Raw genomic sequence first — 20,388 nt, 5'->3', positions numbered from 1 at the left:
CAGTGCAACCAGCAGTTTCTATTCTCCTTCTCTATCCTCGTCTCTATCCTGCTTGGCTCTTTTTCAGCACTTTATCTTTTCTTTTCTGTTTTGCATAGGAAACTCGTCTCTCTGCCCTCAGGTGAAGTTAAAAAAAAAGAAAGTGAGAGAATGTCGAAGAAATCAAGAAAGGCAATAACGAGTGTTTTCAAGAAAGAGGGCGAGGAAGGGGGAGGAAGAAGTGTGAGAAATATGAGCGAGAGAGATAGAGAAAGAGACGGAGAGATCGGGAGAGAGAACAGTCTTTGATCTCTCTCCTGGTGGGAGCTGGTCTTGGCACGCAGCCAGAAAACCTCACGGCACACACACACACTCACACACACACACACACACACACACACACACACACACCAAACAGACGCGCACACACATATTTAGGTCTAGCTGGCCTGCTCCAGGGCTTTGTTGATTATTTCTGCTGGGAGGATCAAAGACGTCGAACCCCCTCCTCCATCCTCCATCCATCCATCCATCCTTCACCTATCTGTCTGTTCACTAGTCCATCTGTCCGGCCATTCATCAGTCGGTCCATCTATTCTTCTATCCCTTAGATAGATGGATAGATACCCACTGTGTTCAGTGCAACCAAATTAAAATAATACTGTACTTCACTGTCCTTACAGTAACTACTTCTTTTGCTTTTGAGTTGAGGTCTCTGTAGCTTTTGTTAAGTCTAAGGTCATTTTGCTGGAGCAGTTGTCAGGATGGCCGAGCGGTCTAAGGCGCCAGACTCAAGGCTTGACACCTTCCTCAGTCAAAGGGACTTCTGGTCTCCAGATGGAGGCGTGGGTTCAAATCCCACTCCTGACATGCATTTTATCTGCTTGTGTCATCCCTCTAGTTTGATGAAGATGCAGATATCTCGCCTTTTGTTTGTGTGGAAAACAAGTACGAGACTTTGAATGAGCTGTCTTTTAGTACAAAAGATACAGTGAAGTTTTGTTAAACAGTATACATGGGATTGTCATGTTTATCAGTAGAAAACAGCCATATTAACTGTAAAATACAGACTGTGCTACACAGTGAACTGATTGTCAAGTAGCAGACTGTGTCAGCAGCAAAATAAATCAATCAGTATGTTGGGAAGACAATTCAGAAATCCAACTAAGTGAGAGTTCACAGCTTATTAGAGTTGATGCAGCCCCATAATCTGATGCATTTTTCTGTCAAAGCAGCCCGGCTAGCTCAGTCGGTAGAGCATGAGACTCTTAATCTCAGGGTCGTGGGTTCGAGCCCCACGTTGGGCGGATATGCTTTTAATGACATAGGAGATGGTAATTGATTGGATGTCCTTACCAACTGAGCAGTATCCTTCAATGTTTCACAATGACACTCAAAAACAAAGTTGTATGAAACATGAGAAGGTGTAGGCTAGTATTTCCATATATGTGTGTGTGTGTGTGTGTTGCCCAGGTAGCTCAGGTTGCTTTGGTGCTGTATGAGACTAAGGGTGTTTTCTCACTTGGTCCTTTTCAGCAGTGGTGACTCAGCATTCTATGCACACGTATAAACACCTATAAACACCTCCCACCTCCTGAGGTGATCTGAGTTTGGTTCGATTCAAGTCCGCGGTGAGGTTCACTTAACCCGTGCCTTATGAACACAAAGCGCTCCAGGTTGGCTTTGCTCTTCACCATTGTATTTAGCCCTATAGATCACATGCTATTGCACTGGGACGCTTGAAAAAGCAGACCAAACCATGTCGGCCTGTAACGCTTACAAGGACACAGGACCAGGAGTAGTTTGGTCCACGGAAGATACTGCATGTCTCCAGATGTGGAATGTAGAATACGTGAAACAGCAACAGTCTACAGCACACAGAAACACTAAGTTCATCTGAAAGTGAGGGGCCTTCATAACCACACTGCAGTTCTTTGAAATGAACTGACAGTGTGAACACAAAAAGACCTGAGTCCCTTTTCTCACCACTTTTTGGTCCACTTAAAGAGGTTTGGTTTGTTTAAAAAGGACTATATGTGAAAACACCCTAAGGGGTTGAAGGTGTTCTTTGATAACATGGGGGAGGGGAAGTGGTCACAAAAAAATCCTACAGTTCTCAGGTCCCTGTGTGCTTAAAAACAACACCATCTGCAGTAATGGTGAAGTAATTGAAGTTTGAATCTGCTCTAAAAACTGACAACCAATACATAGCTTTATAGGTGTTATTATATACTTTCCAAGTCTCCTATAACTCTCTAAACCTGTAATCTCTGTTTACATGTAACCACTTAACTGCAGACTGAAACCAGTCTGTCAGCTGTCAGGATGGCCGAGTGGTCTAAGGCGCCAGACTCAAGGGTTGACTCCTTCCTCTGTGAAAGGGAATTCTGGTCTCCAGATGGAGGCGTGGGTTCAAATCCCACTCCTGACATACATTTTATCTGAAGGTTTCATCACATGGTGGGGCCTTACAATGACTTTTCAAGCGAGAATTTTCAATTTCTTCTCAATTGTTCGATGTAAGATGGTCATAAAACTCACTCCAAACCGTCTTAGGTTGGTCTTATTTCGTCTTGCTGTTTCAACAGAAGCAAACATATTGAATATTATCACAAGTTTTTAGTCCTGGCTAATGCAAATAGTGAAGAAAAGGTACTCTTGTATCTGTATTTTGATGAGAAATCTTAATTTCTGAAACGTCCCTACAGTCTCCTCCTACCAAAATAGCGTAGCTGACCAGCGGAGGCCAGATTGAGAAGAATACTGTTGACATATGACACCTTTTATCTTGTGTTTCTAGAGCTGTGTGTATTTGTGGACATATAAGTAATTGTCAGTATGTCATCGGAGTTCGGCGTGATATTTTTTAATGAGGACCAGGATGGAAAATAATCCCAAAACAAAACTAGTTCTAGTATTGCAAATAGTGACCATGCAAGATCCCCAGCCTTGCAAAGTCTTATAGTGTGTGACCAATTAAGTCGCATTGCCTTTAGATGAGGCTGTCAGACCTTAGTCTATAAGAAGTCCTCAAAGTCTTCTCGTCCAGATAAGCATAAACTAACTGCAGCCGTCCTTGGCCTCTAATTAAAAGATTCTCCTTAACTGATGAACAGAGAGGGACAAAAATTCACCAATAAAAGGCACCAGTGTCTGTGGCCCACAGCTGCCTGTAGTTTTTGCAGGGTGTAGAACAGTTTTCTAATGACAGAGCAGAGGCAAGGGTGAAAACTGCCACAGACTGGGCCTCTTACCATGCATGCCATGATGCAAAAGACATGCTTGGCAGTCCTGCTTCCAATCAGCTGTTACTACGAGTCTGCAGCCGAGGACTGCCTGCAGTTTTGGCTGCGACACAAGAATTTTTACCTGATGACAAAGTAGAGCCAAGAGATAAGATAAGCCCTGTTTCCACAAAACACTTTCGGTATGGTACCTTTGGAACCAACCCTTCACACGTGGTACCAAGACCCTAGGTCTGTTTCCATTGTCTTCCACGTGGGTGGGGTTGTTGTCACTCACTGCTCCATCCAGCACTCACTGTATTTCCTCCTTTATCAGTCTGAACTTCACTTATCGTCCACAGAACGAGGCTGCATGCCGAGCAAAATAAAACGGGCTGCAGTGATAGTCTCTCTCCATGGGATATTTAAAAATAGTGGGTTTGTGCATCTAGTCCTTCTCAGGCAAGCTCAGGAGTTAAGTGTTGCCGGAGCCCACAGGAAAAACGCTCAGTTGACCATTGCCCGCAGTTTCTAAGTGCCGTTGTTTTGTGGCGAGCTAATCAGAAAAGTCCTGCAGTCAACACAGCTTCCAGTAGTCTTGAGCAAATCCCTGAGCAGTACCCTCCAAAAGTTTCAGAATGGGCCTGAAACATAGTTTACGTGTAGTATGGACATACTAGACGTAGAGACACCACCACAGGAAAGACAATGACCTTTGTCTCATTTAACTAAGCCAAGTACAGCTCAGAGAAACTTTGATTAGAGAGTGAGGTTGATGGCTAACCAGCAGTAGTGATACTGGGAAATTGGGACACCACAAGGGTTCAGATGAACAGATAATCACATGGGCAAAGGTTGTAGTTATACATCAGGTTCAGAGTGTCATTGTGTGCTTGTAACACTGGCTACTTTCACTTTGTTATCAATCGGTGTCTGCAAAGCTGTTATATTGGCTGTTTATCAGATTTGGTCAAATGAATGGACTTTAATGCTGTAAATTATATGTGAAGGGGGTTCTGGGTTTGGGCCTGGATTTGATCTTAACCTTTTATCCAATGTGTGTGTGTGTAGTGGGGAGTTCATAGCTCTGGTTGGGGCACAGAGTGATGTCAACAGCTGCCATCAGCAAGGTCAGGGCCCTGTGTATGTGTGAGTATCGGAGACAGCCCGGAGACACACAGTAACATCTTCAGCTGTTGCTTGAGTTGTAAAGAGTTGTCATCACTCACTCAGTACTTTCTGTCCTCCTTTCTTTCTTTGTCCTTTGTTTTTTTCCATCTTTTAATCATTTCTCTCATAAACTCACAAATGTTAGACCCTCATCCTCTTCTGTTTTTTTTTTAATTTTGTTCCTCCAAGTCTTGAAATTATCCATGTTCCTAAAAATGCCCTCTTCCTCTTCCTCCTGCAGTAATCACACCAGTCAGTGGCACGCTGAATCAGCTGCTTATGAATTCTCTCTGTCTCGCTTTCTTTGAGCCGGAGCCTGAAGGTCTAACCTCCAGTTGAACTCCCATAGCTTTCTGCGTGTGTGTGTGTGTGTCAGGGTTGTGAACCTTCACCTCTGACCGTTAGCGCATACCTGTCTGAACTTACAGCTCAGCTCCCACCGACTATACTGAATATATATGTATGTGGGTGTCTATCTATCTATCTATCTATCTATCTATCTATCTATCTATCTATCTAAATGTATATATTTTTTCTCTTCTCTCCCTCTTTTTTCTCTCTGAGGCCCCAGTGCCCAAGGCCGGATGTAAGGGTCATTAAAAGAACTGTGTGTGTGTGTGTGTGTACGCGCCTGCACTTCATACTGAAAACGAGGGCATTGGTCATTCCTCCCCTGTCTAAAAAGGAAATACCAAATTACTGAGGGCCTCTCTCTCTCTCCCCGTCTCTCTGTCTCTTTCTGTGTGTGTGTGTGTGTGTGTGTGCGCCTCACACTCTGGTCTCATCAATGTTTCATATGAAATTTTTGGCAGTTTTGTCAAATAAGGCAAAAGAGAATTCCTCAGTTCTAACAGTGGAAAATCAAACTGTTTCATTAACATTAAATGTCCTACATTCTGTATTCTCTCTGTTCTGTTATTTTATTAACAGCATCAATCAGGAGATTGTTTCAACAGAAAAGTTCCTGTCGTGCCATTTTTAGCATCAGCATCTGTTGACATGTGAATAAAATTGTTACAGCTTGTATATGCAAACATACTTTTTTGTGAATGACATATATTGTGGATATTATTTTGTATATGATCTCATAAGTCATGGATGATTTGATATATTTACATCATCAGTGTGCTGCTCCTGTACTTCTTTCAAAATTTATTTGTGCTCCTCTAAAGCTAAGCTAGTTTTCTAAATTAAAGTTAATATAATTAAACAAAATCCTCATTAACACTGAACAAAACCTTGTAAATTACTGCAGGGTTAGCAATTAGCTTGCTAAATAGGTAGGCTATGTTAACAAGTAAGCTTGCTGATAGACTAGAATATTAGCCAGTTAGCTTGCTAACTAGGTAGGCTAGGCTAACAAGTAGCCTGCCAATAGGCTAAATATTGTTCACTAACATTAAGAGTAAGGATGATGTCATTTTGCAGTTGCAAAGACCTGCGAAGGAAGCATGTTCACTCCTTTTTAATAACCTTTTCAAAACTATTTTTTATAGAAATGCAGTGCTCCTGTTTATCCAGGACTATCATCATCATCACGTTGACCCCGAATAATTTGTTTATGTTGATCCAGGACTATCACTGCTATGTTGATGTCAACATAAACAAATTATCCATAATCAGTTTGATGATTATGATGATATACCTGGATAAATATGACCAAACCTAGCCAGGAACAACATGGAAAAAGGAGGGAAATGTGTTAACTGCAGGAATTTGCAACTGAAAAATCTATTGTCCTTACTCTTTGTTAGTGAACGGCTTACTTGTTAGCATAGTTTACCTACTTAGCAAGCTAACTCGCTAACATTCTAGCCTATTGGCAGGGTTACTCATTAGCATAGCCAGCCTACTTTCTGTTCAGTGTTACTGAGGAGTTTTTTCAACTGTGTTAAATTCAATTTAGAAAACTAGCTTAGCTCTGAAGAAGCACAAAGGAATTCTGAAAGAAGCACAGGAGCAGCACACTGATGATGTCAGAGTGGCATCAGTTTTTTGCGTTCACTGATGGCGTGCCAATTTCCGTTCTTTTTAGAATAAACTTCTGTTTTTAAAGTTAATGCTAAGTTTCCGCACCTTTGATACATACAGTCTCTTTTCAAAAAACTTAGAATGTAGGATAATAACTTCATTGTTAGGTGTCCTTGCATCAGTTTAGGCAACAAAAGTATGTGGTTAGGTTTAGCGAAAATATCATGGTTTGGCTTAAAAGAAGTATGGCTTAGTGAGGTAATGTAGAGTAACATCATGTGACATACGTCTCTAGTGTAGTATGCTACATGTGCTAGCACATTATGTGTTATTGAAATAACTTTATTAACTTTTGGTTTCACACAGACATTAACAGCAGGCTCCTGGGTGAAAGTCCAGAGATAGTTTGACCCGTCTACCTCCTCTCCCGCCTGCCCATTGCAGACTTCTGACTCGTTATACTACTGCTTTTGCACAGATCATCGAAAAAGATGATCTAGTGTCACTAGTGCCACTGACCTAGTGTCACTATTTGATGACTTTGGAGTGAGACTGGGTTTTTTGAAGCGTAGGACCACAGACAAGTGAGAACGTGCTCGTCAAGGCCAAAGCATCTGATTCACATTACAAATTATTTTAATGTTTGGCTGCCATATTGTTCAAACATCTAATGACACATGTTGCTTTACAATCAAGGATTTCTTAATTTTTCCTTCCCTGTGGTTTCCAACCTTTTTTTTCTGACAGCATCACTCTGCTGGCTCCCTAAAATAGAAATGTTTTACAGTAAGCATTTGTACGCTGTAGTTGAGAATGTTACAGTTTTTGTTCCCACAAGAGTCATGTTGAAAGATTTACAGAAATCCTATAAGGTCTTGAGCTGGCAAATTCCCAGAATGTCTTACATGGAAAATAAACTCTATAGCTGCTGTTCCCATGTAACGCCTGCATGAAGAAGAATGTGGCAAAGAAGCTGTTCTCATGCTTAGTATTAAAGAGCAGTTAAAATTATAATATACCAGTATCAGTTTTGACAGTTCTGCCAACACATTGATTAAGTCATAAAGAAAATATTCAGGTCTTGTTTGCATTAAGGTACTTGTAATCTTTGAGGGCAATCTTGAGGCAGTAAATGACTAAGATGAACAGCAGAAATGCACCGACAGTCATCACTAAATTTAGATTGAGATGATAGAAGGAATAAATGAATGGCGCTTTAGAAAAAAAAGAAGACTGAAGGCAAGAGAACTGATAGAAAGGAGCCAGAAAGAGACAGCAAGCAAGCAGAGAATAAGAAAAGCTGTGTGTGTGTGTGTGTGTGTGTGTGTGTGTGTGTGTGTGTGTGTGTGTGTGTGTGTGTGTGTGTGTGTGTGTGTGTGCTGGAGGTGTGCCAGGGAGCCTGCCAGCCAGCAAGGCTGAGCTGCAGGGCCCCTGCTGGGGGTGGAGGGTTCAGGCGAGCCCCCTGCCTCCACTGGCCTACTGGAGCATGCTGGGAAAGAAAGAGGGAGGAGGGCGGTAGAGGGGGGAAGGGAGATACGGAGAGGGAGAGAGCCCCCGAGAGAGAGTAAAGGAAGAGAAGAAGGGAGAGAGGGAAAGAGGTGGAGACAGACAGACAGCCATGAGCGAAAGAGGAGGAGGAGGAGGAGGTGATGTTGATGTAGGGAGAGAGGTAGAGGAGGTAAACCCAGAGCAGGAATGTGAGAGGAATGCAGGGAATGGAGGAGTTTTCCTCTGGCTGGAAAGGGTGAAGGAGAGAAGGAGAGAGGTGGAGATCCTGGAGACCTAAAAACTCTTCTCTAATTTATTCCCTCACCCACTCCTTCACTTTAACTCCTCCTCTGTAGACACTCAACAGATCCAGATGTGTGAAGTGACTTTTGCACCAGGACTAAGATCTGTTATAGATATGAATCCAACTGATCAGTTTCTTCTTCTTCTCATGAGTCATTTATTCACATCACTCATCCACACATCCTCAATTGCAAGATGTGGCCTATTCGTTCACTTCCACATTATCTAAGAGCACCTTAGATGTCTTTTTTTACATGGTATATTTTTAAGCATATAGCCAAAGTGACTATCAGTATCGGATATTGGATTTCAGATACATATATATAAATTTCGGATTTACTTTAAAGGAACAATGTGTGAGATTTAGGGGGATTCAGCTTTATGCAGAGTCTACGCTGCAGCCTACACATGTGGCCTACACCGTTGTAAGCATTTATACTTGTGCGGTGGTGTGTGTGTGTGTGTGTCACTCTGCAGTTACACCTCCAAAGCACTAGTCGGCGGTGGGGTTTCTGTGAAGTGCTGTAAAGTTTAGTTGATCAAAACACACATTAAACACACATTAAACACACATTAAACATGGCTTAATTGCAACAATTGCAAACACAAGTACACAAATCAGCTTCACTATAACTCGCAGCATTCACAGACAAACACTTGTCTTTATCTGGANGTCAACAGTGCTACACTTCCAGATTCCTAGGCTGCAGATAAAGTTGCTAGTTTGAAGCCTTAGCTATGTTTAGTGGTGATTACCGAGATTCACACAGGGGCGTACTGGGAAAGTAATAAATTACATAAGTAACTAGTTACTTTTGACTGGGAGTAATAAGTAAAGTAACGATATTACTTTTAAAAAGGGTAATTAGTAATAAGTAATATATTACATTTTTTGAGTAACGAGCCCAACACTGATTACATCAGATATTATTTTCCTTCCATCTTATCACTGAGTGTGCAGCGTTGTTCCTAATTACTCCCTGACATGCCTCCCACAACAGGATGCTGATTTTAAATCAAAGTATGCAACTCATACACAGGAGTAGTTTGGGTTCCTTGTTATTGCTGCAGCTAAATTGCTAAAACAAAAACAAATACATCTGAGAGTCTCTTTAGAAGACCTTGAGGCAGACAGTAGGCCTCATGTGTATAACAGCCTTTCTTTTAGTCAATACCCCACAGGTCTGCAACAACACTGTCAATATAAAAAAGGGTCTTAGTGCAAAAAAGTTATAAATCTCTGCTCTAATTAGACCAAAATATAAGTTTAATCTACATTTTTTCCACACACCTCACTTTGCTTTATTTGTTGCTCTAAACGAGCAGTTTACCCCAAATCAAAGGTACACATTTTTCCGCTTACCTGTGGTGCTGTTAATCAGTCTAGATTATTTTGCTGTCAGTTGCTGAGTGTTGGAGATATCTGCCATAGAGTTGTCTGCCTTCTCTCAAATATGATGAAACTAATGTCCCTCGGCTTGTGGTGCTCAAAGAGCCAAAAAAATACATTTGAAATACTCAACAGCAAAGCAACAAAGAACATAAAATAAGCACAAGAGAAACATCAAATAGGTCCGACCACAGAGTGTGACTACGTATCTTTAAAGGTTACAGTTATGGCTGAAAAATGAAAACAAAAATCGTCAAATTTGCCAATTTTGCCAAATGTCTACCCATAAGTGATTGTTATTGTTAGTGCAACCTCACCGTGATTATGTCTGTACTTGACCTTCTATACATTAAATAAATAAGTGATTGTCGGAAAAAGAGTCTTAATAATGAAAACATTTGTTAAGTGTCATTAATGGTTGAGTTCAATCGAAGATGAGGCTCAAGCAGGTCATCCATGAAGGTCCTAACAAGTATAACACATAAGTACACGAGTGTGTGTGTGTGTGTGTGTGTGTGTGTGTGTGTGTGTGTGTGTGTGTGTGTGTGTGTGTGTTGTTGCTCTACATTGCTTCCTTATAAAATGTCTTCAGCTACCTCTCAAACCCTCAGAGTTCTGCACATTCATCCTTAGATCTCTACATGCGCATCGCATCAACATTTACAGTCGTGCCTCTACCCACACACATCTCCTCGTTTGCTCTCTCGCTCTGTTCCTCCCCTCCTCACGTTCAGTAACGTGATTGACACAGTGGTTTATGAGCAACAATATTTCCATGTAGTGATGTGATGTCACAGTGCACAAAAGGACATGTAGGTTCTATGAGGAGAGGATCATGTGCCTCATTTCCACTGCATGATTTGGCTCAACTTCACTGGACTCAACTCATTTTGGTACTGGGTCATTTTCTCTGTTAATTTTCCACTGCAGGCACCAGGTACTGTTCACAACTTTTGCTAATGGAAAAGCAAAAAACAGTTAATAGAGTAGATCCATGCACAAGAAATGTGGCATTAGAGAGGGTGCATCTTGGGAAATTTGAGCCCTTTTTAGCATATAGCCCGGCTAGCTCAGTCGGTAGAGCATGAGACTCTTAATCTCAGGGTCGTGGGTTCGAGCCCCACGTTGGGCGGAAGTGTTTTAGGTTGGGGTAACATCTGTGCCTGTAATGGTTGCAAACCAACTGTGAAAACACTGTCAATGTATACTGGCAACTGTTGCTTAGACTCAGTACGTCTGTGGACCACACATTCTCACTCTGACACGTTCACACATCAATGTATGGTCATGAACCTTCAACTTCCTGATGTGACGTCAAAGGTACCCTTGGTGCGTTGCTTGTTGATATTGACGTCGTGTTGAGTTCTGTTTGTTACACATGTTGTCTTCTTTCAAAATACACTTCCTTTTTCACAGGAAATTTACCGTTTACATACAGTCTCTTTCAGATTAAACACGCTACATCAGGACAACACCGCAAATTGACGTTTTCTTCCAAAAACTAACACATGTGGTTGGGTTTAGGCAACAAAAACACGTGGTTAGGTTTTGGACAAAAGAGCAGGGTTTGGCTTCATAGTCTCACAGGACGCAAACACCGCTCTCCCGGGTGAAGGTCAGTTTTTGTTGGACCCACCCACCCTACTCGGACTTTTGCCGCCTTGAATTTCATTCTTGTCCTGCCGCGTATCATGCCGACCTTAAAAGACCTCAGGGTCTGACTCCGCAAATCACTGCCCTAGCACCGGATTTCGACGACTTCGGAGTGAGACAGGGTTGCTGTGTTTGTTGTAGGGTGCTGTTCTGTTACCCAGCATCAACCCATAGTATCCCCTTTGTGTAGGTGGTCTCAGTTCAACGCCATGTATCTATGTACTGTGTTCAGTCGGTAGAGCATGCCATTCTTGATCTCAGGGTCATGGGTTTGAGCCCCACGTTGGGCGTGGAGGTTTTGGGATGATGAAGCAACTGCTCTGTTGGACTGATGATGGATACAGACACAGTATGTTAATGCACACTGTTGCATAAACCCAGAATGTCTGTTGTTGTATGGTACTGCTCTAATACTCAGTAACCCCCTCAGTGTAGATCGGCATGATGTGATGTGATAACATGATGTATCTCACTTACAGTTACTCAGCATCCATGACACATCTATTCATCCTCATCCCTATGCAGTCTTTAGCCCTTTTTAGACAGGAATTGTGCAAATTTGCAGGAAAGCCCAATTAGTCTTTTTTCAGCATTGGCAGTATAAAAACAAAATTGGGGAGTGCAGCAAAATGTCACCTACCTACTTTGTTTATACAGAATGTTCCTTTTTCAGGGCAATGGGGGGCGTGAGCAAGTAACAAAATGTGTAGCTCAGCGTGTGACGTAAACAGTGATGTACTCCGAGGGAAGCTGCGGCTGGTCAGTCCTTCAGCGATTCTCTGGTAAGTCGGCCTGTCCTTCACCGTTCCCGTCATGTGACGGTTAATGGTTTGCGAGGGCAAGGAGGGTGGGCAATTCCTTGTCTCCCCAGTTGCTCATCTTTACAGTGTCTGTCAGGTTTGCGTTTCCCTCCTGCTGCTAGCTGCTCACTAATTCCTGCTAACAGCTGTTTCCTGTTTATCCACCGCCAGTGGGTCGCACGTGCGACGTCTTCAACAGCCCCTCCCGTTGCGGAAGGCTGCCTCGGTATGTTTAAACTAAAAGGGTTCTGCCAATATGACTACCCTACGAGGCGGAAAATTGGGCACCTCGGATCAACTCGCCAATCCGGCTCTGTGTGTCTAAACGCTCGCAGCTTGCCTGCAAAACGACCCAACATTCACAGAAAATCTGGCAGTGTAAAAGGGGCTGGAGTTGCTCTTTATACCATGTCACCTGGCAGTGCATAGGTCATGTGGGTCACCAACTCTAGCCAATTATACAACTTCGTAACACAATTAGTCCCTGACTGAAAAGCACAGTCTGTGTACTCTAAGCCAATACTAATAACTGATGATCTTAGACTATAGTAAGACATAATCCAGTAAGCATAACCCAGGGGTTGTAATCAATCTGTAAGGTTATTGTAGCCTGTAAATGTTTTTAGCCTTTTCCTCTCTTTGTATCTCTCCATATCGGTATTTTCCTCTTTTCCTCTCTATCTTGTTCTCTTCGCTTCATGTATTGGCATGACTGAGGAGCAGTATTGCCAAAGCTTCTGAACGCAGCGGGGCATCTCTTTTTTCCTCTTCCTCGCTCTCTGGGGGATTGGTGAGACATTCTCTTATTTGTCCTTTTTTATCTGCGTATGTATGTTGTGTGTTTTTATATGTGGGGTGTTTTTTTTCATGTGCATGTTGCCTGAGCAGCACTGGCAAAACAAAAGGCCCATGTCCCCCGCCACCATCACCGCCACCTCCCTGTCTCCATTCACCGTCTCTCTCATCCTGAAAATAATCCTTTTAGGAGAAAAAAGGAAGGAGGGAGGAGGGATGGAGGGAAGGAAGGGAGGGAGGAGGGTGAGGAAGAGGCGGGAGAAAGAGGAGGGGATGGAAGAAGAGAGAAGGGAAGAGGATCTAAGCAGCAGGAGAAAGGGAAGTAGAGATCGTAATGAGAGATGGTAAGAAAAGGGAGGGGAGGTGGCAGAGAGGTGAGGGGGAGGTGAGTGGTGTCAAGTGTCACATTTACACATGTGTGGGAGGAGAGGAGAGGAGAGGAGAGGAGAGGAGGTGGGTGAGGGAAGGAGGGAAGGAGGGGAGGTCACAGAGGTAGACTTGCACTGTATGTGGTGACAGGACAGTGTTACCACAAAAATCAATAGGCCTGTCTGCTCTACGGCTGTGTGTGTGTGTGTGTGTTTGTGTGTGTGTGGCCAGTGAGTCTGAGCTTTAATTGAAGTCCTGTGTCAGCGCCATAGTAACACAGACTATGGGATGTTCAGTAGATGTATTAACATTAACCGTCCCCTCTCTAACACAGGGCCCCCTGTTCTCTGTGTCTGTCATGCCTTCCTTTTATCAGTTTTTTTATCTCCGGATATGAGCAGGACAGGAAAAATTATTTACTATATTTAACAGATATTGTATTTAACAATGGGCCACAGTGTGACTGAACCAACTGACCTGTATTATCTGATTAATAGATAATCTTAACCCGACAAGATACTTGTGTAGGTGGGACAGACAGCTGGTACATCCTCCCTTTCTTCTGTCTCTAACACCACTGTTCGGTTCCTGTTATCCTGCATCTGATGTTGTTCAGGCCCATCAGTTGTCTCCTTAGGGCTCCTGTATCAGCCTCACATGACCCAGACACAGCCGCTCCTCATTCACCCATCAGCCTCTGTAGGAATGCATGCACTGAAGGGATAGTTCAGATCTTTTGAAGTGGGGTTGTATGAGATATCTGTCCATAGTCAGGGTGTTACATACAGTAGATGTACAGGTGGATTTATACTTGTGCGTCAGCTTTATGCAGTCCACGCCTTATACTCCTGCGGTGGTGTGTCTCTGTCAGTCTGCAGTTACACCTCCAAAACACTGGTCGGCGATGCTGATTCAAAACACACTCAAAACACACATTAAACATGGCTTAATAGAGACAATTTCAAACACAAATCAGCGTCACTATAACTCGCAGCATTCACAGACAAACACTTGTCTTTATCTGGACACATTTTCCCCACAAATACAACATGCTAACATTATTAGCACAAGCCCATGGCATTTTACATTGTATAAATTAGCCTGGCAGCTAGTGGACTTTTTCTCTACTCATATGAAGCCAGGGACAACACCAACAGAAACACAAAATTCGGTTCCATTACAGCTCACAAGGTTCACCGACAAAACAGCTGTCTTATACTAAACACATTTTCCAAACAAATATAACATGCTAACGTTATTAGCACAAGCCTATGGCATTTTACATTGTATAAATTAGCCTGGCAGCTAGTAGACTTTTCCTCTACTCACATGAAGCCAGGGACAACACCAAAAGAAACACAAAATTCAGTTCTATTACAGCTCACAAGGTTCGTCGACAAAACAACTGCCTTATACTAAACATGTTTTCCAAACAAAAATAACATGCTAATGTTATTAGCACAAGCCTATGGCATTTTATATTGTATAGATTAGCCTAGCAACTAGCAGAGATTTCCTCTGCTCATATTAAGCCAGGATAAATCACACATAAGACTTAAAATGCTATTTTATCGTGGTAGACCAGCAGCTTTTGTGTTGTGTTCCGTGAGCCAAAATGACTGTTTCCATCAATGGAGTCCAGTGGCTTTGACGAGGGCACAGATGGGGAACTAAAGCTGTCAACGGCTTCCCTGTTTGAAGTGGCTGCCTGAGGGAAAGATAAAGCGGTGAAAATATTTTAAATATAGCATACACTTAAATTGTTATAGATTTTCTGAGGTGGCTAAAATTCATTTTGGTGCTTCTCCATCCACAGCAGAACATTGCTGCTGCTTGTTCACCAAACCCTGGGCTTGCCGACAGACATCCTCTGTATGTAATACACTAAGAATGGATAAGAACCTATACAAACCCACTTTAAAAATCTGACTATGCCTTTAAGGAGCTTTGAACTACTTACTGCTACATGCTACAAAAAAGAAAGAATACATCCAGATCACGTGTGTTACATCTATCTAGCATTGCAGTGATGCCATCGATGGGCTAAATTGGACTTACGCCTTATGGTCAGTTGGTTGGTCAGTTTGCTCCTGTCAAACTAAATTCTCCCTGATGGGACAATTGCTGATGGTACTTTCAAAGCTTTTTTCCCCAGATGAAAACCTGTGGCTTAAGTGCTTGAGAGCGGAGGCACAGCCTTTTCTGAGCGTTCTCACATAAACCCAGGACATCTGTATGTGTTGTACTATGTTGTTCTGTTACCCAGCATCAACCCATAGCATCCCTTCAGTGTAGGTGGTCTCAGCTCATCACTATATCCATCCACTGTGAAACTGCCATGACATCATCTTTAATGGGACACCTTCTAAACGCTTTCATTGGCAACCAAATAAAGGAACAACTGTACTTTTGACAACTGCCAGACATGGCACAGTTTTGTGGGCTAGCATTTATGAAAATCTGGGTCATGTGAATAAAAATATTGTGGTTGCTATTAATGGTAACTTGGCTATTCAAAAATAGTGAGTTTGCACAAGCGAAGATTCTCTCTGACCAATCAGTGGTCTGCAGTGTTTTATAACCTCACCTTCTAGTATCAGCTCAGCTCGGAACCACAACCAAGGTGGTACCAAAAGAATAACAGGTGCTGTCCACAACTTTTGCCAATGTAAAGCAAAAGAAGAGCATGTCAGTTTTAGCAGAGTGTTATACCATAAAGTGGAAATGCAGGTGTAGAGAGTGTGCGTTTTGTGAAATTTGAACCTATATTTTTGGAGCATGTAGCCTGGCTAGCTCAGTCGGTAGAGCATGAGACTCTTAATCTCAGGGTCGTGGGTTCGAGCCCCACGTTGGGCGTGGAAGTTTTAGAATGTGGAAATATGCACCGTGACTCACAATAACTATGACGACTCTGTCAATGCACACTGTCCACTGTCACATAAACCCAAGACATGGAAGTCATGGAGGTTTTAGGATGATGAAACATCTACCCTGTTGGATTCTCAGGGCACAGATGCATTTGCAGCTTGTTACTATGTCACATAATATCCCCAGAAGTAAAAATGGCAGCAACAAGGCAGAGTACTTGTTCTCACTCCTGCTCTTGAAAGAAGGGAAGGCTGAAGCACGTATGGAATGAATATGAACCTGCACATCTATGTGGCCAGCAGTATTCATTTCTACTCCATTGTTGTTGAGGTGACAGTTGGTCTTTGTGGTATTTGTTCAACTCTCAAGAGCAGCTCTATCATAGAAAACACAAAGCCAAAAGCTGAGCACTTCGTCACGCTACTGGCATTTGTAGCATAGCATAAATACTTTGTTGATTTAGTTAATCTAGGGATAACATGCTGATTCCTTTTTTTCCCCATCAACCAATCAAGTTGAGGAGCAGGTTTTCAGTTGACCAAGATGTCTTTCTTTTGTTGACTACAGCCCAAGAACTAAAAATCAAAACCTATGCTGTAGCTACCTGTCGCAGGATCCCTGTTAACCCTTTGTGTCAAGCATAAATTTAGCTTTTTGTTCTCATTATGCTTGAACAAACTAGATCATAAAACATGTTTTCTGACCACATTTAAAGGCAAAAGTGTGTCTTTGTGTTCCACTTGGCCGAACTTGAAGGCAGGGTGATAGGCCGTAGTGAATCATACAAATTGGGGATAAAGGCACACTTTTTCGTAGTCTTAAATTTCAATTAATGTTTCTTATCTCCATACTCCTGACTGATCACTGCATGAAGTGAGCATGCTTGTCAGATTGTCTGTTTTAGAAAAGTTATAAAAACTGTCAGAAGCAGCCACCCCTGCTTCTGCTGTCAGAAAAGAGATGAGACAACACTTGAGTTAAAAACAAAACAGTACAACTAAAATCATTTCAAAATGGAAGCCTTAAGGTTCCTGAGAACAATAAGGTTCCTGTTTTTAGAACTTCACTCTCCACCACGTCTGCCCAAATCACGTAACCTTGCAAGGCAGCTGGATTTGCATGATCATGCAAGAATTCAGCCCTGATTTGTAACATTGCCTGCACCAAAAAGCTCCCACTGTTGAAACAAGTATTCCCAAATCTCTACCGGTGCACACATTTCTACCATTGCAAGGTATACACTGTCATATCGGCCAACCCTTATTGCACTCCTGGAAAGTTTCCAGATTGGAAACAGGCCACAGGTTGCTTTGTTGCGTTAGTGTTCCTGCCTTAGTTCTGTTCTACCTGCCATTACCTGCTTTGATTGACTCATTGCTCACCTTCTGACTTTCACCCGCCTCACCCCTCTGAGTCTGACGACTGCAAACTTGCCCTTTGACAGAGTAAAGTCAGTTTTGCTACACCTGCTCCATCTCCAGACTCTGCGTTCAGATCTGTATTCAGTTGTTACGACTCCCTTGTTACAGCCGAGCTCCTCTCCCCTCGCCTCTTTCCTCGCTTGTCGATCTTGCATTTTCAGCAGTTATGGAATGAAATATTGATAGGAGACACTTCCCTATTGATGTAACCGTACACCAAGGACACAAAGCATGAAACATAAAATACACACAAGGACACCCGAGAATGAAGAAAGAGGTAAAGAACTTTTGCTGCCAGTGGATGTTAAGAAACTCTCGGTCACGTGTAATGTGTGTGTGTGTGAACGTGAACGTGTGTGAGGTTGATCAAACTGGTCTATTTGTCAGGAAACCTCTGGAGAGACAGATTTTTCTGACAAAGAGAAACAGAGGAAAGTGAGGGCAGAGGGAAAGAGTTTTGATTTAGCATTCATTCATAACATATGCATGTAACATTTATGCTGTAGGAGAACACTGAAACATAAATTGGAATAAAAAAAGAAAAGCATCCGTTTGTGGTGCTGTGTCTCAGATCAGATACTTCTGTACTGCTATTTTGAGTGCATGAGTGCGTTCACATGAAGACGTATGGCTAATGCAGCGCACTGTGAGTACCCGCATGGTGCACTTAAAACAGTCAAAAAGTTGAGTGTGAAATGTTACCCTCAATGTTCGCCATGTTGCCTACGTAGCAGGAGGGCCAAGACCACAAACACAATTCAACTTAAACTTATAATAATTGTGGTGCATGTACATGCAGCAGCTCAGCACTCTGTAAGGTGGCTCTCTTTAATAAGTATTTTGTTAGTTTACTTGTTAGTCAGTGCCATGTATGCTAATGTGAGCATAAAATACAGCCGACATGAACTGATAGGCATCGGTTCGAAGCACAACAGCTGTGTTTTTGACCACCACAACATCCCGACGAAGATCTTGAGGCCACCAGGTTCCCCATGGATTCCTGTCCCAGCTGGGAGGTGGCTAATTTAAAAAACTTATTTTACATTCACGGCATATTTTGGCAGTGCTTGTGTGTTTGCATGTGTGTGTGTGCAGTGTGTGAGTATGAATTAATGATATAATATCCCCTCCTTTATTATTAATGAGTTCCGTGCATTGGATTTCGTCGTATTTATTTACAATGACAATAAAAGGAATTGAAATTGCCAACTACCACAGCTAACACCAAAGCGTTGTACAAATATATATGTGTATGTTTCACTACCTCTTTATTGTTGTCGAATATAAGCCATCGGTGCCAAACGATGACGCAAAAGCTAACATTAGCCTACTAGCTAGCTAAAAAGGACACATTTTATCATCAGGCATTGACATTGCATAGGTTGTGGTGTAAGGTGTATCGCCTAGGGCTATGAGTTATGTTTGATGTTATGCATGTTAAATTGTCGTCTTCAATCTCTTAGTACTCGATTTGTGATCAGTGGCTTGACAAGTTATTATTTAGCATCATTAACTCAATAGATCAGCAGGTGCTAGAGCCAGTTGGTATCTGCCACATTCATTGATATTCATAAAAATGTATCGTGAAAGCATGTTCATTATACAATAAATAAATAAAAACAGGAGACGCCAAGTGAGCAAACAAGCAGATATAGCAAGCGTATAATTTAGCGAGTGACAATATTTCGTCAAATGTTGGCGATAATGCTTCAACTGGTTGCAATTTTCCGAGCAGAAGAAGAAACTAGCCCTTGCTCTGGAAGTAGGGAAAGCTTAAGCACGTAGGGTGCCAGATCTTGCAGTTGTCATTTCCAAAAAGTGCACAACGGCCATGTTTGATTTGAGACGACACTACCCTGTCAAAATTAGCACACTGCATGAGTAAGTAGGTTACTTATACCCCTTTTCCACTGAAATTAGAGTGTGTACATGGGTTTTTTTAAACATGGGAAACCTCACAAAAAATAGGCTCTTTTCCAGCTGACAGTAGACCAGAGCTGTGTACTCAGCTCTGCAGCAGACAAGTATGCCTTTCTGTTTTGTTTCTTACTGGTGCGTCACCTGTGACGTCACCGACAGGCCCAAAAACTTCTTTTTATATACCTCTTACTTATTCAGTTTCTCTTTTAAACTTGATGCAGACTAATTTTGAACGATGTTTGAGCGCTGCTTGGGCGGAGACAGATGGTATTTTGTGGTGGCGCATTGCAGCTCGCCGATAAAGAGGCTAAAATTAGCATAGCACGTTCACCTGGGTGTATTTTCATCACTGCTGATCGGAGCCAATAAATACCTGTGACTACTGCAGAGTCATTTGACCTGGGTGTGAATGCCGATTGTAACCTTTTCCGTTACATACCACAATAGCCAGATGTTAGCGGGTATCACTGGGTTTTTTGTGCAGTGGGAAAGGAGCATTAGTATATGTGGTGTGCTACATGCAAGTGTGCTAACTGAAGTTTCTGATTTGTTACACAGCAAAAGTGTCTCCTTCTGTTCTAACTTCCCTCCATCTTTTCTCTTTCCCACCAATCACTCATATTTCTCTCCTAGTTTCCCCTCCTTCATTCCTCTTCGGCTTCTTCCCTCCCTCATCACCCTTCCTGCCATCCATCTCTCAGCCTCTGTTTCACTTCGACTCCCCCTCTTTTCTCCGTGCTTGTCAGACACGCGCACACACACATACACGCACGCACACACACTGAGCCATGCTGACACTTAAACTAAGTGCACTCACACACACCCTGTTCCCTTACTCCCTCTTCTTACCACCCACACAGAAACGAGGACACATGCAGGCCACAAAACACACACACACACACACACACGCACACACACACACACACACACACCACACACGCAGAGTACTTTCAGCACTTTCTTCTTTACCATACTCAGCAAGATCAGATGTCAACTCAACTGACACAACGCACACAGAGGCTGTATTTTTCTTTTCA

At 42.5% G+C, this 20,388-nt stretch overlaps 1 protein-coding gene and 5 non-coding genes across 6 annotated transcripts in view; all 6 read left to right on the top strand.

Moving 5' to 3' along the window:
* Positions 1–20,388, top strand: part of wnt5b (wingless-type MMTV integration site family, member 5b) — a 137,471-nt gene that overhangs the window by 33,111 nt on the left and 83,972 nt on the right. The gene's annotated exons all lie outside the window — the stretch shown is intronic.
* Positions 738–849, top strand: trnal-caa (transfer RNA leucine (anticodon CAA)). Its single transcript has 2 exons — positions 738–775; positions 804–849. It is a non-coding gene; the product is annotated as a tRNA-Leu (tRNA).
* Positions 1,214–1,286, top strand: trnak-cuu (transfer RNA lysine (anticodon CUU)). The gene has a single exon. It is a non-coding gene; the product is annotated as a tRNA-Lys (tRNA).
* Positions 2,299–2,410, top strand: trnal-caa (transfer RNA leucine (anticodon CAA)). Its single transcript has 2 exons — positions 2,299–2,336; positions 2,365–2,410. It is a non-coding gene; the product is annotated as a tRNA-Leu (tRNA).
* On the top strand, positions 10,585–10,657 carry trnak-cuu (transfer RNA lysine (anticodon CUU)). Its single transcript has one exon. It is a non-coding gene; the product is annotated as a tRNA-Lys (tRNA).
* trnak-cuu (transfer RNA lysine (anticodon CUU)) lies at positions 15,926–15,998 on the top strand. The gene has a single exon. It is a non-coding gene; the product is annotated as a tRNA-Lys (tRNA).

The sequence above is a fragment of the Epinephelus moara genome, chromosome 23, assembly GCF_006386435.1.
Source record: "Epinephelus moara isolate mb chromosome 23, YSFRI_EMoa_1.0, whole genome shotgun sequence".
Lineage (NCBI taxonomy): Eukaryota > Metazoa > Chordata > Actinopteri > Perciformes > Serranidae > Epinephelus > Epinephelus moara.
The sequence above is the reverse complement of the archived record's forward strand: the minus strand, read 5'-3'. Positions and strand labels throughout refer to the sequence as shown.